General features: G+C 31.0%; 9 non-coding genes across 9 annotated transcripts; all 9 read right to left on the bottom strand.

Moving 5' to 3' along the window:
- Positions 1-222: 222 nt before the first annotated feature.
- On the bottom strand, positions 223-294 carry TRNAP-AGG (transfer RNA proline (anticodon AGG)). The gene has a single exon. It is a non-coding gene; the product is annotated as a tRNA-Pro (tRNA).
- Positions 295-1,211: 917 nt separating this feature from the next.
- TRNAP-AGG (transfer RNA proline (anticodon AGG)) lies at positions 1,212-1,283 on the bottom strand. Its single transcript has one exon. It is a non-coding gene; the product is annotated as a tRNA-Pro (tRNA).
- Positions 1,284-2,200: 917 nt separating this feature from the next.
- Positions 2,201-2,272, bottom strand: TRNAP-AGG (transfer RNA proline (anticodon AGG)). The gene has a single exon. It is a non-coding gene; the product is annotated as a tRNA-Pro (tRNA).
- Positions 2,273-3,189: 917 nt separating this feature from the next.
- On the bottom strand, positions 3,190-3,261 carry TRNAP-AGG (transfer RNA proline (anticodon AGG)). Its single transcript has one exon. It is a non-coding gene; the product is annotated as a tRNA-Pro (tRNA).
- A 917-nt stretch (positions 3,262-4,178) lies between these two features.
- On the bottom strand, positions 4,179-4,250 carry TRNAP-AGG (transfer RNA proline (anticodon AGG)). The gene has a single exon. It is a non-coding gene; the product is annotated as a tRNA-Pro (tRNA).
- Positions 4,251-5,167: 917 nt separating this feature from the next.
- Positions 5,168-5,239, bottom strand: TRNAP-AGG (transfer RNA proline (anticodon AGG)). Its single transcript has one exon. It is a non-coding gene; the product is annotated as a tRNA-Pro (tRNA).
- Positions 5,240-10,119: 4,880 nt separating this feature from the next.
- TRNAP-AGG (transfer RNA proline (anticodon AGG)) lies at positions 10,120-10,191 on the bottom strand. The gene has a single exon. It is a non-coding gene; the product is annotated as a tRNA-Pro (tRNA).
- Positions 10,192-11,108: 917 nt separating this feature from the next.
- Positions 11,109-11,180, bottom strand: TRNAP-AGG (transfer RNA proline (anticodon AGG)). The gene has a single exon. It is a non-coding gene; the product is annotated as a tRNA-Pro (tRNA).
- A 917-nt stretch (positions 11,181-12,097) lies between these two features.
- TRNAP-AGG (transfer RNA proline (anticodon AGG)) lies at positions 12,098-12,169 on the bottom strand. Its single transcript has one exon. It is a non-coding gene; the product is annotated as a tRNA-Pro (tRNA).
- Positions 12,170-13,235: the final 1,066 nt, after the last annotated feature.

Raw genomic sequence — 13,235 nt, 5'->3', positions numbered from 1 at the left:
ATAAAGCCAAGATTCATAAGTACCTTCAAAGAATAGTCTCATTCAGTTTGGGCACATGAGACTTTTTGAAACATTAACAAAGAATCATCCCATTAATACATAGGGATTTTGTTTTGGACAATGTTATGAGAGCTATTTTGGGAAATTCACAAAATCTATCTTCAAATGGCTAGCTTTACTGAATCAACTAAAAACAATAAGATGAAAATGGCTATAAGTCATGGGCTCGTCCGGGATTTCAACCCGGGACCTCTCGCACCCTAAGCGAGAATCATACCCCTAGACCAACGAGCCATTCGGAAGCATAAATTTAAGTGAGTTTTTCGAATTTTTAAAAGCAAAAAGAAGTAATTATTTTAAAAATGTAATTCTGACAAAAAGAAAATTGCAAAGTATAGAAAATATTACCTTTAACTAGACATTTTACAATGTAAACCCATTTCAATATTGCAATTTTATTATATATGATGCCTACAGTGTTTGGGTTTTTCTGGGGAATAATCAGAGAATCTATCACACTCTATGTGAGAAGTACATTTTTAGACCAATAAGCAACACAAGAGAACATGATTTAGCTGTGTTTTGTGTCAAAATGAGACTGGTCTTTAAATACACTCCAGGTCATCTACGTTGGAGAGATTTGTTTATCTGATATGGTTCAATAGGGTTGATTTTCTAACGAAGTATGCACTTATGAAAGTGAAAGTTTTTATTAATATAACATATTGTTGATGTTGAGATTTTTCTAAGCATTCACATCTGAAAATTTGAAAGCCAAGAATCACAGTACCTACAAAGTACCTAATCTTTATTAGTATCATATCTGTAAATAATAAAGACACTCAAAAGAAAGACTTTATTTATTCACAACTTAAGTTAATATAGATTTATTTTGGAACACTTCTGTCTTCTATAGAAAAGAAATGTACAAGTCATTGAAAATTTAACCATAGGAGTCACATTTTACTAAATTTACTCACTTGAAAATCATAAAGCCAAGATTCATAAGTACCTTCAAAGAATAGTCTCATTCAGTTTGGGCACATGAGACTTTTTGAAACATTAACTAAGAATCATCCCATTAATACATAGGGATTTTGTTTTGGACAATGTTATGAGAGCTGTTTTGGGAAATTGACAAAATCTATCTTCAAATGGCTAGCTTTACTGAATCAACTAAAAACAATAAGATGAAAATGACTATAAGTCATGGGCTTGTCCGGGATTTGAACCCAGGACCTCTCGCACCCTAAGCGAGAATCATACCTCTAGACCAACAAGCCATGCAGAAGCATAAATTTAAGTGTGTTTTTCGAATTTTTAAAAGCAAAAAGAAGTAATTATTTTAAAAATGTAATTCTGACAAAAAGAAAATTGTAATGTATAGAACATATTACCTTTAACTAGACATTTTACAATGTAAACCCATTTCAATATTGCAATTTTATTATATATGATGCCTACAGTGTTTCGGTTTTTCTGGGGAATAATCAGAGAATTTATCACACTCTATGTGAGAAATACGTCTTTAGACCAATAAGCAACACAAGAGAACATGATTTAGCTGTGTTTTGTGTCACAATGAGACTGTTCTTTAAATACACTCCAGGTCATCTATGTTGGAGAGATTTGTTTATCTGATATGGTTCCATATGGTTGATTTTCTTACGAAGTATGCACTTATGAAAGTGTAAGTTTTTATTAATATAACATATTGTTGATGTTGAGATTTTTCTAAGCATTCACATCTGAAAATTTGAAAGCCAAGAATCACAGTACCTACAAAGTACCTACTCTTTATTAGTTTCATATCTGTAAATAATAAAGACACTCAAAAGAAAGACTTTATTTATTCACAACTTAAGTTAATATAGATTTATTTTGGAACACTTCTGTCTTCTATAGAAAAGAAATGTACGAGTCATTGAAAATTTAACCATAGGAGTCACATTATACTAAATTTACTCACTTGAAAATCATAAAGCCAAGATTCATAAGTACCTGCAAAGAATAGTCTCATTCAGTTTGGGCACATAAAACTTTTTGAAACATTAACTAAGAATCATCCCATTAATACATAGGGATTTTGTTTTGGACAATGTTATGAGAGCTATTTTGGGAAATTGACAAAATCTATCTTCAAATGGCTAGCTTTACTGAATCAACTAAAAACAATAAGATGAAAATTACAAGTAGTCATGGGCTCGTCCGGGATTTGAACCCGGGACCTCTCGCACCCTAAGCGAGAATCATACCCCTAGACCAACGAGCCATTCGGAAACATAAATTTAAGTGAGTTTTTCGAATTTTTAAAAGCAAAAAGAAGTAATTATTTTAAAAATTTAATTCTGACAAAAAGAAAATTGCAAAGTATAGAAAATATTACCTTTAACTAGACATTTTACAATGTAAAACCATTTCAATATTGCAATTTTATTATATATGATGCCTACAGTGTTTGGATTTTTCTGGGGAATAATCAGAGAATCTATCACACTCTATGTGAGAAGTACATTTTTAGACCAATAAGCAACACAAGAGAACATGATTTAGCTGTGTTTTGTGTCAAAATGAGACTGGTCTTTAAATACACTCCAGGTCATCTACGTTGGAGAGATTTGTTTATCTGATATGGTTCAATAGGGTTGATTTTCTTACGAAGTATGCACTTATGAAAGTGAAAGTTTTTATTAATATAACATGTTGTTGATGTTGAGATTTTTCTAAGCATTCACATCTGAAAATTTGAAAGCCAAGAATCACAGTACCTACAAAGTACCTACTCTTTATTAGTATCATATCTGTAAATAATAAAGACACTCAAAAGAAAGACTTTATTTATTCACAACTTAAGTTAATATAGATTTATTTAGGAACACTACTGTCTTCTATAGAAAAGAAATGTACAAGTCATTGAAAATGTAACCATAGGAGTCACATTTTACTAAATTTACTCACTTGAAAATCATAAAGCCAAGATTCATAAGTATCTGCAAAGACGAGTCTCATTCAGTTTGGGCACATGAGACTTTTTGAAACATTAACTAAGAATCATCCCATTAATACATAGGGATTTTGTTTTGGACAATGTTATGAGAGCTATTTTGGGAAATTCACAAAATCTATCTTCAAATGGCTAGCTTTACTGAATCAACTAAAAACAATAAGATGAAAATGACTATAAGTCATGGGCTCGTCCGGGATTTGAACCCGGGACCTCTCGCACCCTAAGCGAGAATCATACCCCTAGACCAACGAGCCATTCAGAAACATAAATTTAAGTGAGTTTTTCGAATTTTTAAAAGCAAAAAGAAGTAATTATTTTAAAAATATAATTCTGACAAAAAGAAAATTGCAAAGTATAGAAAATATTACCTTTAACTAGACATTTTACAATGTAAACCCATTTCAATATTGCAATTTTATTATATATGATGCCTACAGTGTTTGGATTTTTCTGGGGAATAATCAGAGAATCTATCACACTCTATGTGAGAAGTATGTTTTTAGACCAATAAGCAACACAAGAGAACATGATTTAGCTGTGTTTTGTGTCAAAATGAGACTGGTCTTTAAATACACTCCAGGTCATCTACGTTGGAGAGATTTGTTTATCTGATATGGTTCAATAGGGTTGATTTTCTCACGAAGTATGCACTTATGAAAGTGTAAGTTTTTATTAATATAACATATTGTTGATGTTGAGATTTTTCTAAGCATTCACATCTGAAAATTTGAAAGCCAAGAATCACAGTACCTACAAAGTACCTACTCTTTATTAGTATCATATCTGTAAATAATAAAGACACTCAAATGAAAGACTTTATTTATTCATATCTTAAGTTAATATAGATTTATTTAGGAACACTACTGTATTCTATAGAAAAGAAATGTACAAGTCATTGAAAATGTAACTATAGGAGTCACATTTTACTAAATTTACTCACTTGAAAATCATAAAGCCAAGATTCATAAATACCTTCAAAGAATAGTCTCATTCAGTTTGGGCACATGAGACTTTTTGAAACATTAACTAAGAATCATCCCATTAATACATAGGGATTTTGTTTTGGACAATGTTATGAGAGCTATTTTGGGAAATTCACAAAATCTATCTTCAAATGGCTAGCTTTACTGAATCAACTAAAAACAATAAGATGAAAATGACTATAAGTCATGGGCTCGTCCGGGATTTGAACCCGGGACCTCTCGCACCCTAAGCGAGAATCATACCCCTAGACCAACGAGCCATTCAGAAACATAAATTTAAGTGAGTTTTTCGAATTTTTAAAAGCAAAAAGAAGTAATTATTTTAAAAATATAATTCTGACAAAAAGAAAATTGCAAAGTATAGAAAAAATTACCTTTAACTAGACATTTTACAATGTAAACCCATTTCAATATTGCAATTTTATTATATATGATGCCTACAGTGTTTGGATTTTTCTGGGGAATAATCAGAGAATCTATCACACTCTATGTGAGAAGTACGTTTTTAGACCAATAAGCAACACAAGAGAACATGATTTAGCTGTGTTTTGTGTCTAAATGAGACTGGTCTTTAAATACACTCCAGGTCATCTACGTTGGAGAGATTTGTTTATCTGATATGGTTCAATAGGGTTGATTTTCTCACGAAGTATGCACTTATGAAAGTGTAAGTTTTTATTAATATAACATATTGTTGATGTTGAGATTTTTCTAAGCATTCACATCTGAAAATTTGAAAGCCAAGAATCACAGTACCTACAAAGTACCTACTCTTTATTAGTATCATATCTGTAAATAATAAAGACACTCAAAAGAAAGACTTTATTTATTCACAACTTAAGTTAATATAGATTTATTTTGGAACACTTCTGTCTTCTATAGAAAAGAAATGTACAAGTCATTGAAAATTTAACCATAGGAGTCACATTTTACTAAATTTACTCACTTGAAAATCATAAAGCCAAGATTCATAAGTACCTGCAAAGAATAGTCTCATTCAGTTTGGGCACATGAGACTTTTTGAAACATTAACTAAGAATCATCCCATTAATACATAGGGATTTTGTTTTGGACAATGTTATGAGAGCTATTTTGGGAAATTGACAAAATCTATCTTCAAATGGCTAGCTTTACTGAATCAACTAAAAACAATAAGATGAAAATTACAAGTAGTCATGGGCTCGTCCGGGATTTGAACCCGGGACCTCTTGCACCCTAAGCAAGAATCATACCCCTAGACCAACGAGCCATTCAGAAGCATAAATTTAAGTGAGTTTTTCGAATTTTTAAAAGCAAAAAGAAGTAATTATTTTAAAAATTTAATTCTGACAAAAAGAAAATTGCAAAGTATAGAAAATATTACCTTTAACTAGACACTTTACAATGTAAACCCATTTTAATATTGCAATTTTATTATATATGATGCCTACAGTGCTTAGGTTTTTCTGGGGAATAATCAGAGAATCTATCACACTCTATGTGAGAAGTACGTTTTTAGACCAATAAGCAGCACAAGAGAACATGATTTAGCTTTGTTTTGTGTCAAAATGAGACTGTTCTTTAAATACACTCCAGGTCATCTACGTTGGAGAGATTTGTTTATCTGATATGGTTCCATATGGTTGATTTTCTTACGAAGTATGCACTTATGAAAGTGTAAGTTTTTATTAATATAACATATTGTTGATGTTGAGATTTTTCTAAGCATTCACATCTGAAAATTTGAAAGCCAAGAATCACAGTACCTACAAAGTACCTACTCTTTATTAGTATCATATCTGTAAATAATAAAGACACTCAAAAGAAAGACTTTATTTATTCACAACTTAAGTTAATATAGATTTATTTTGGAACACTTCTGTCTTCAATAGAAAAGAAATGTACAAGTCATTGAAAATTTAACCATAGGAGTCACATTTTACTAAATTTACTCACTTGAAAATCATAAAGCCAAGATTCATAAGTACCTGCAAAGAATAGTCTCATTCAGTTTTGGCACATGAGACTTTTTGAAACATTAACTAAGAATCATCCCATTAATACATAGGGATTTTGTTTTGGACAATGTTATGAGAGCTATTTTGGGAAATTGACAAAATCTAACTTCAAATGGCTAGCTTTACTGAATCAACTAAAAACAATAAGATGAAAATGATTATAAGTCATGGGCCAGTCCAGGATTTGAACCCGGTACCTCTCGCACCCTAAGCGAGAATCATACCCCTAGACCAACGAGCCATTCAGAAGCATAAATTTAAGTGAGTTTTTCGAATTTTTAAAAGCAAAAAGAAGTAATTATTTTAAAAATTTAATTCTGACAAAAAGAAAATTGCAAAGTATAGAAAATATTACCTTTAACTAGACATTTTACAATGTTAACCCATTTCAATATTGCAATTTTATTATATATGATGCCTACAGTATTTGGATTTTTCTGGGCAATAATCAGAGAATCTATCACACTCTATGTGAGAAGTACGTTTTTAGACCAATAAGCAACACAAGAGAACATGATTTAGCTGTGTTTTGTGTCAAAATGAGACTGTTCTTTAAATACACTCCAGGTCATCTACGTTGGAGAGATTTGTTTATCTGATATGGTTCCATATGGTTGATTTTCTTACGAAGTATGCACTTATGAAAGTGTAAGTTTTTATTAATATAACATATTGTTGATGTTGAGATTTTTCTAAGCATTCACATCTGAAAATTTGAAAGCCAAGAATCACAGTACCTACAAAGTACCTACTCTTTATTAGTATCATATCTGTAAATAATAAAGACACTCAAAAGAAAGACTTTATTTATTTACAACTTAAGTTAATATAGATTTATTTTGGAACACTTCTGTCTTCTATAGAAAAGAAATGTACAAGTCATTGAAAATTTAACCATAGGAGTCACATTTTACTAAATTTACTCACTTGAAAATCATAAAGCCAAGATTCATAAGTACCTGCAAAGAATAGTCTCATTCAGTTTGGGCACATGAGACTTTTTGAAACATTAACTAAGAATCATCCCATTAATACATAGGGATTTTGTTTTGGACAATGTTATGAGAGCTATTTTGGGAAATTCACAAAATCTAACTTCAAATGGCTAGCTTTACTGAATCAACTAAAAACAATAAGATGAAAATGACTATAAGTCATGGGCTCGTCCAGGATTTGAACCCGGGAACTCTCGCACCCTAAGCGAGAATCATACCCCTAGACCAACGAGCCATTCGGAAACATAAATTTACGTGAGTTTTTTCGAATTTTTAAAAGCAAAAAGAAGTAATTATTTTAAAAATGTAATTCTGACAAAAAGAAAATTGCAAAGTATAGAAAATATTACCTTTAACTAGACATTTTACAATGTAAACCCATTTCAATATTGCAATTTTATTATATATGATGCCTACAGTGTTTCGATTTTTCTGGGGAATAATCAGAGAATCTATCACACTCTATGTGAGAAGTACGTTTTTAGACCAATAAGCAACACAAGAGAACATGATTTAGCTGTGTTTTGTGTCAAAATGAGACTGGTCTTTAAATACACTCCAGGTCATCTACGTTGGAGAGATTTGTTTATCTGATATGGTTCCATATGGTTGATTTTCTTACGAAGTATGCACTTATGAAAGTGTAAGTTTTTATTAATATAACATATTGTTGATGTTGAGATTTTTCTAAGCATTCACATCTGAAAATTTGAAAGCCAAGAATCACAGTACCTACAAAGTACCTACTCTTTATTAGTATCATATCTGTAAATAATAAAGACACTCAAAAGAAAGACTTTATTTATTCACAACTTAAGTTAATATAGATTTATTTTGGAACACTTCTGTCTTCTATAGAAAAGAAATGTACAAGTTATTAAAAATTTAACCATAGGAGTCACATTTTACTAAATTTACTCACTTGAAAATCATAAAGGCAAGATTCATAAGTACCTGCAAAGAATAGTCTCATTCAGTTTGGCACATGAGACTTTTTGAAACATTAACTAAGAATCATCCCATTAATACATAGGGATTTTGTTTTGGACAATGTTATGAGAGCTATTTTGGGAAATTCACAAAATCTAACTTCAAATGGCTAGCTTTACTGAATCAACTAAAAACAATAAGATGAAAATGACTATAAGTCATGGGCTCGTCCAGGATTTGAACCCGGTACCTCTCGCACCCTAAGCGAGAATCATACCCCTAGACCAACGAGCCATTCGGAAACATAAATTTACGTGAGTTTTTTCGAATTTTTAAAAGCAAAAAGAAGTAATTATTTTAAAAATGTAATTCTGACAAAAAGAAAATTGCAAAGTATAGAAAATATTACCTTTAACTAGACATTTTACAATGTAAACCCATTTCAATATTGCAATTTTATTATATATGATGCCTACAGTGTTTCGATTTTTCTGGGGAATAATCAGAGAATCTATCACACTCTATGTGAGAAGTACGTTTTTAGACCAATAAGCAACACAAGAGAACATGATTTAGCTGTGTTTTGTGTCAAAATGAGACTGGTCTTTAAATACACTCCAGGTCATCTACGTTGGAGAGATTTGTTTATCTGATATGGTTCCATATGGTTGATTTTCTTACGAAGTATGCACTTATGAAAGTGTAAGTTTTTATTAATATAACATATTGTTGATGTTGAGATTTTTCTAAGCATTCACATCTGAAAATTTGAAAGCCAAGAATCACAGTACCTACAAAGTACCTACTCTTTATTAGTATCATATCTGTAAATAATAAAGACACTCAAACGAAAGACTTTATTTATTCATATCTTAAGTTAATATAGATTTATTTAGGAACACTACTGTCTTCTATAGAAAAGAAATGTACAAGTCATCGAAAATGTAACCATAGTAGTCACATTTTACTAAATTTACTCACTTGAAAATCATAAAGCCAAGATTCATAAGTACCTGCAAAGAATAGTCTCATTCAGTTTGGGCACATGAGACTTTTTGAAACATTAACAAAGAATCATCACATTAATACATAGGGATTTTGTTTTGGACAATGTTATGAGAGCTATTTTCGGAAATTGACAAAATCTAACTTGAAATGGCTAGCTTTACTGAATCAACTAAAAACAATAAGATGAAAATGACAAGGACAAGGAGTCATGGGCTCGTCCAGGATTTGAACCCTGGACCTCTCGCACCCTAAGCGAGAATCATACCCCTAGACCAACAAGCCATTCATAAGCAAAGATTTAAGTGCGTTTTTTGAATTTTTAAAAGCATAAAGAAGTAATTATTTTAAAAATGTAATTCTGCCAAAAAGAAACTTGTAAAGTATAGAAAATATTACCTTTAACTAGACATTTTACAATGTAAACCCATTTCAATATTGCAATTTTATTATATATGATGCCTACAGTGTTTGGGTTTTTCTGGGGAATAATCAGAGAATCTATCACACTCTATGTGAGAAGTACGTTTTTAGACCAATAAGCAGCACAAGAGAACATGATGTAGCTGTGTTTTGTGTCAAAATGAGACTGTTCTTTAAATACACTCCAGGTCATCTACGTTGGAGAGATTTGTTTATCTGATATGGTTACATATGGTTGATTTTCTTACGAAGTATGCACTTATGAAAGTGAAAGTTTTTATTAATATAACATGTTGTTGATGTTGAGATTTTTCTAAGCATTCACATCTGAAAATTTGAAAGCCAAGAATCACAGTACCTACAAAGTACCTACTCTTTATTAGTATCATATCTGTAAATAATAAAGACACTCAAAAGAAAGACTTTATTTATTCACAACTTAAGTTAATATAGATTTATTTAGGAACACTACTGTCTTCTATAGAAAAGAAATGTACAAGTCATTGAAAATGTAACCATAGGAGTCACATTTTACTAAATTTACTCACTTGAAAATCATAAAGCCAAGATTCATAAGTATCTGCAAAGACGAGTCTCATTCAGTTTGGGCACATGAGACTTTTTGAAACATTAACTAAGAATCATCCCATTAATACATAGGGATTTTGTTTTGGACAATGTTATGAGAGCTATTTTGGGAAATTCACAAAATCTATCTTCAAATGGCTAGCTTTACTGAATCAACTAAAAACAATAAGATGAAAATGACTATAAGTCATGGGCTCGTCCGGGATTTGAACCCGGGACCTCTCGCACCCTAAGCGAGAATCATACCCCTAGACCAACGAGCCATTCAGAAACATAAATTTAAGTGAGTTTTTCGAATTTTTAAAAGCAAAAAGAAGTAATTATTTTAAAAATATAATTCTGACAAAAAGAAAATTGCAAAGTATAGAAAATATTACCTTTAACTAGACATTTTACAATGTAAACCCATTTCAATATTGCAATTTTATTATATATGATGCCTACAGTGTTTGGATTTTTCTGGGGAATAATCAGAGAATCTATCACACTCTATGTGAGAAGTATGTTTTTAGACCAATAAGCAACACAAGAGAACATGATTTAGCTGTGTTTTGTGTCAAAATGAGACTGGTCTTTAAATACACTCCAGGTCATCTACGTTGGAGAGATTTGTTTATCTGATATGGTTCAATAGGGTTGATTTTCTCACGAAGTATGCACTTATGAAAGTGTAAGTTTTTATTAATATAACATATTGTTGATGTTGAGATTTTTCTAAGCATTCACATCTGAAAATTTGAAAGCCAAGAATCACAGTACCTACAAAGTACCTACTCTTTATTAGTATCATATCTGTAAATAATAAAGACACTCAAATGAAAGACTTTATTTATTCATATCTTAAGTTAATATAGATTTATTTAGGAACACTACTGTATTCTATAGAAAAGAAATGTACAAGTCATTGAAAATGTAACTATAGGAGTCACATTTTACTAAATTTACTCACTTGAAAATCATAAAGCCAAGATTCATAAATACCTTCAAAGAATAGTCTCATTCAGTTTGGGCACATGAGACTTTTTGAAACATTAACTAAGAATCATCCCATTAATACATAGGGATTTTGTTTTGGACAATGTTATGAGAGCTATTTTGGGAAATTCACAAAATCTATCTTCAAATGGCTAGCTTTACTGAATCAACTAAAAACAATAAGATGAAAATGACTATAAGTCATGGGCTCGTCCGGGATTTGAACCCGGGACCTCTCGCACCCTAAGCGAGAATCATACCCCTAGACCAACGAGCCATTCAGAAACATAAATTTAAGTGAGTTTTTCGAATTTTTAAAAGCAAAAAGAAGTAATTATTTTAAAAATATAATTCTGACAAAAAGAAAATTGCAAAGTATAGAAAAAATTACCTTTAACTAGACATTTTACAATGTAAACCCATTTCAATATTGCAATTTTATTATATATGATGCCTACAGTGTTTGGATTTTTCTGGGGAATAATCAGAGAATCTATCACACTCTATGTGAGAAGTACGTTTTTAGACCAATAAGCAACACAAGAGAACATGATTTAGCTGTGTTTTGTGTCTAAATGAGACTGGTCTTTAAATACACTCCAGGTCATCTACGTTGGAGAGATTTGTTTATCTGATATGGTTCAATAGGGTTGATTTTCTCACGAAGTATGCACTTATGAAAGTGTAAGTTTTTATTAATATAACATATTGTTGATGTTGAGATTTTTCTAAGCATTCACATCTGAAAATTTGAAAGCCAAGAATCACAGTACCTACAAAGTACCTACTCTTTATTAGTATCATATCTGTAAATAATAAAGACACTCAAAAGAAAGACTTTATTTATTCACAACTTAAGTTAATATAGATTTATTTTGGAACACTTCTGTCTTCTATAGAAAAGAAATGTACAAGTCATTGAAAATTTAACCATAGGAGTCACATTTTACTAAATTTACTCACTTGAAAATCATAAAGCCAAGATTCATAAGTACCTGCAAAGAATAGTCTCATTCAGTTTGGGCACATGAGACTTTTTGAAACATTAACTAAGAATCATCCCATTAATACATAGGGATTTTGTTTTGGACAATGTTATGAGAGCTATTTTGGGAAATTGACAAAATCTATCTTCAAATGGCTAGCTTTACTGAATCAACTAAAAACAATAAGATGAAAATTACAAGTAGTCATGGGCTCGTCCGGGATTTGAACCCGGGACCTCTTGCACCCTAAGCAAGAATCATACCCCTAGACCAACGAGCCATTCAGAAGCATAAATTTAAGTGAGTTTTTCGAATTTTTAAAAGCAAAAAGAAGTAATTATTTTAAAAATTTAATTCTGACAAAAAGAAAATTGCAAAGTATAGAAAATATTACCTTTAACTAGACACTTTACAATGTAAACCCATTTTAATATTGCAATTTTATTATATATGATGCCTACAGTGCTTAGGTTTTTCTGGGGAATAATCAGAGAATCTATCACACTCTATGTGAGAAGTACGTTTTTAGACCAATAAGCAGCACAAGAGAACATGATTTAGCTTTGTTTTGTGTCAAAATGAGACTGTTCTTTAAATACACTCCAGGTCATCTACGTTGGAGAGATTTGTTTATCTGATATGGTTCCATATGGTTGATTTTCTTACGAAGTATGCACTTATGAAAGTGTAAGTTTTTATTAATATAACATATTGTTGATGTTGAGATTTTTCTAAGCATTCACATCTGAAAATTTGAAAGCCAAGAATCACAGTACCTACAAAGTACCTACTCTTTATTAGTATCATATCTGTAAATAATAAAGACACTCAAAAGAAAGACTTTATTTATTCACAACTTAAGTTAATATAGATTTATTTTGGAACACTTCTGTCTTCAATAGAAAAGAAATGTACAAGTCATTGAAAATTTAACCATAGGAGTCACATTTTACTAAATTTACTCACTTGAAAATCATAAAGCCAAGATTCATAAGTACCTGCAAAGAATAGTCTCATTCAGTTTTGGCACATGAGACTTTTTGAAACATTAACTAAGAATCATCCCATTAATACATAGGGATTTTGTTTTGGACAATGTTATGAGAGCTATTTTGGGAAATTGACAAAATCTAACTTCAAATGGCTAGCTTTACTGAATCAACTAAAAACAATAAGATGAAAATGACTATAAGTCATGGGCCAGTCCAGGATTTGAACCCGGTACCTCTCGCACCCTAAGCGAGAATCATACCCCTAGACCAACGAGCCATTCAGAAGCATAAATTTAAGTGAGTTTTTCGAATTTTTAAAAGCAAAAAGAAGTAATTATTTTAAAAATTTAATTC

Source organism: Mixophyes fleayi, chromosome 1 (assembly GCF_038048845.1).
Source record: "Mixophyes fleayi isolate aMixFle1 chromosome 1, aMixFle1.hap1, whole genome shotgun sequence".
Taxonomy (NCBI): Eukaryota; Metazoa; Chordata; class Amphibia; order Anura; family Limnodynastidae; genus Mixophyes; species Mixophyes fleayi.
The sequence above is the reverse complement of the archived record's forward strand: the minus strand, read 5'-3'. Positions and strand labels throughout refer to the sequence as shown.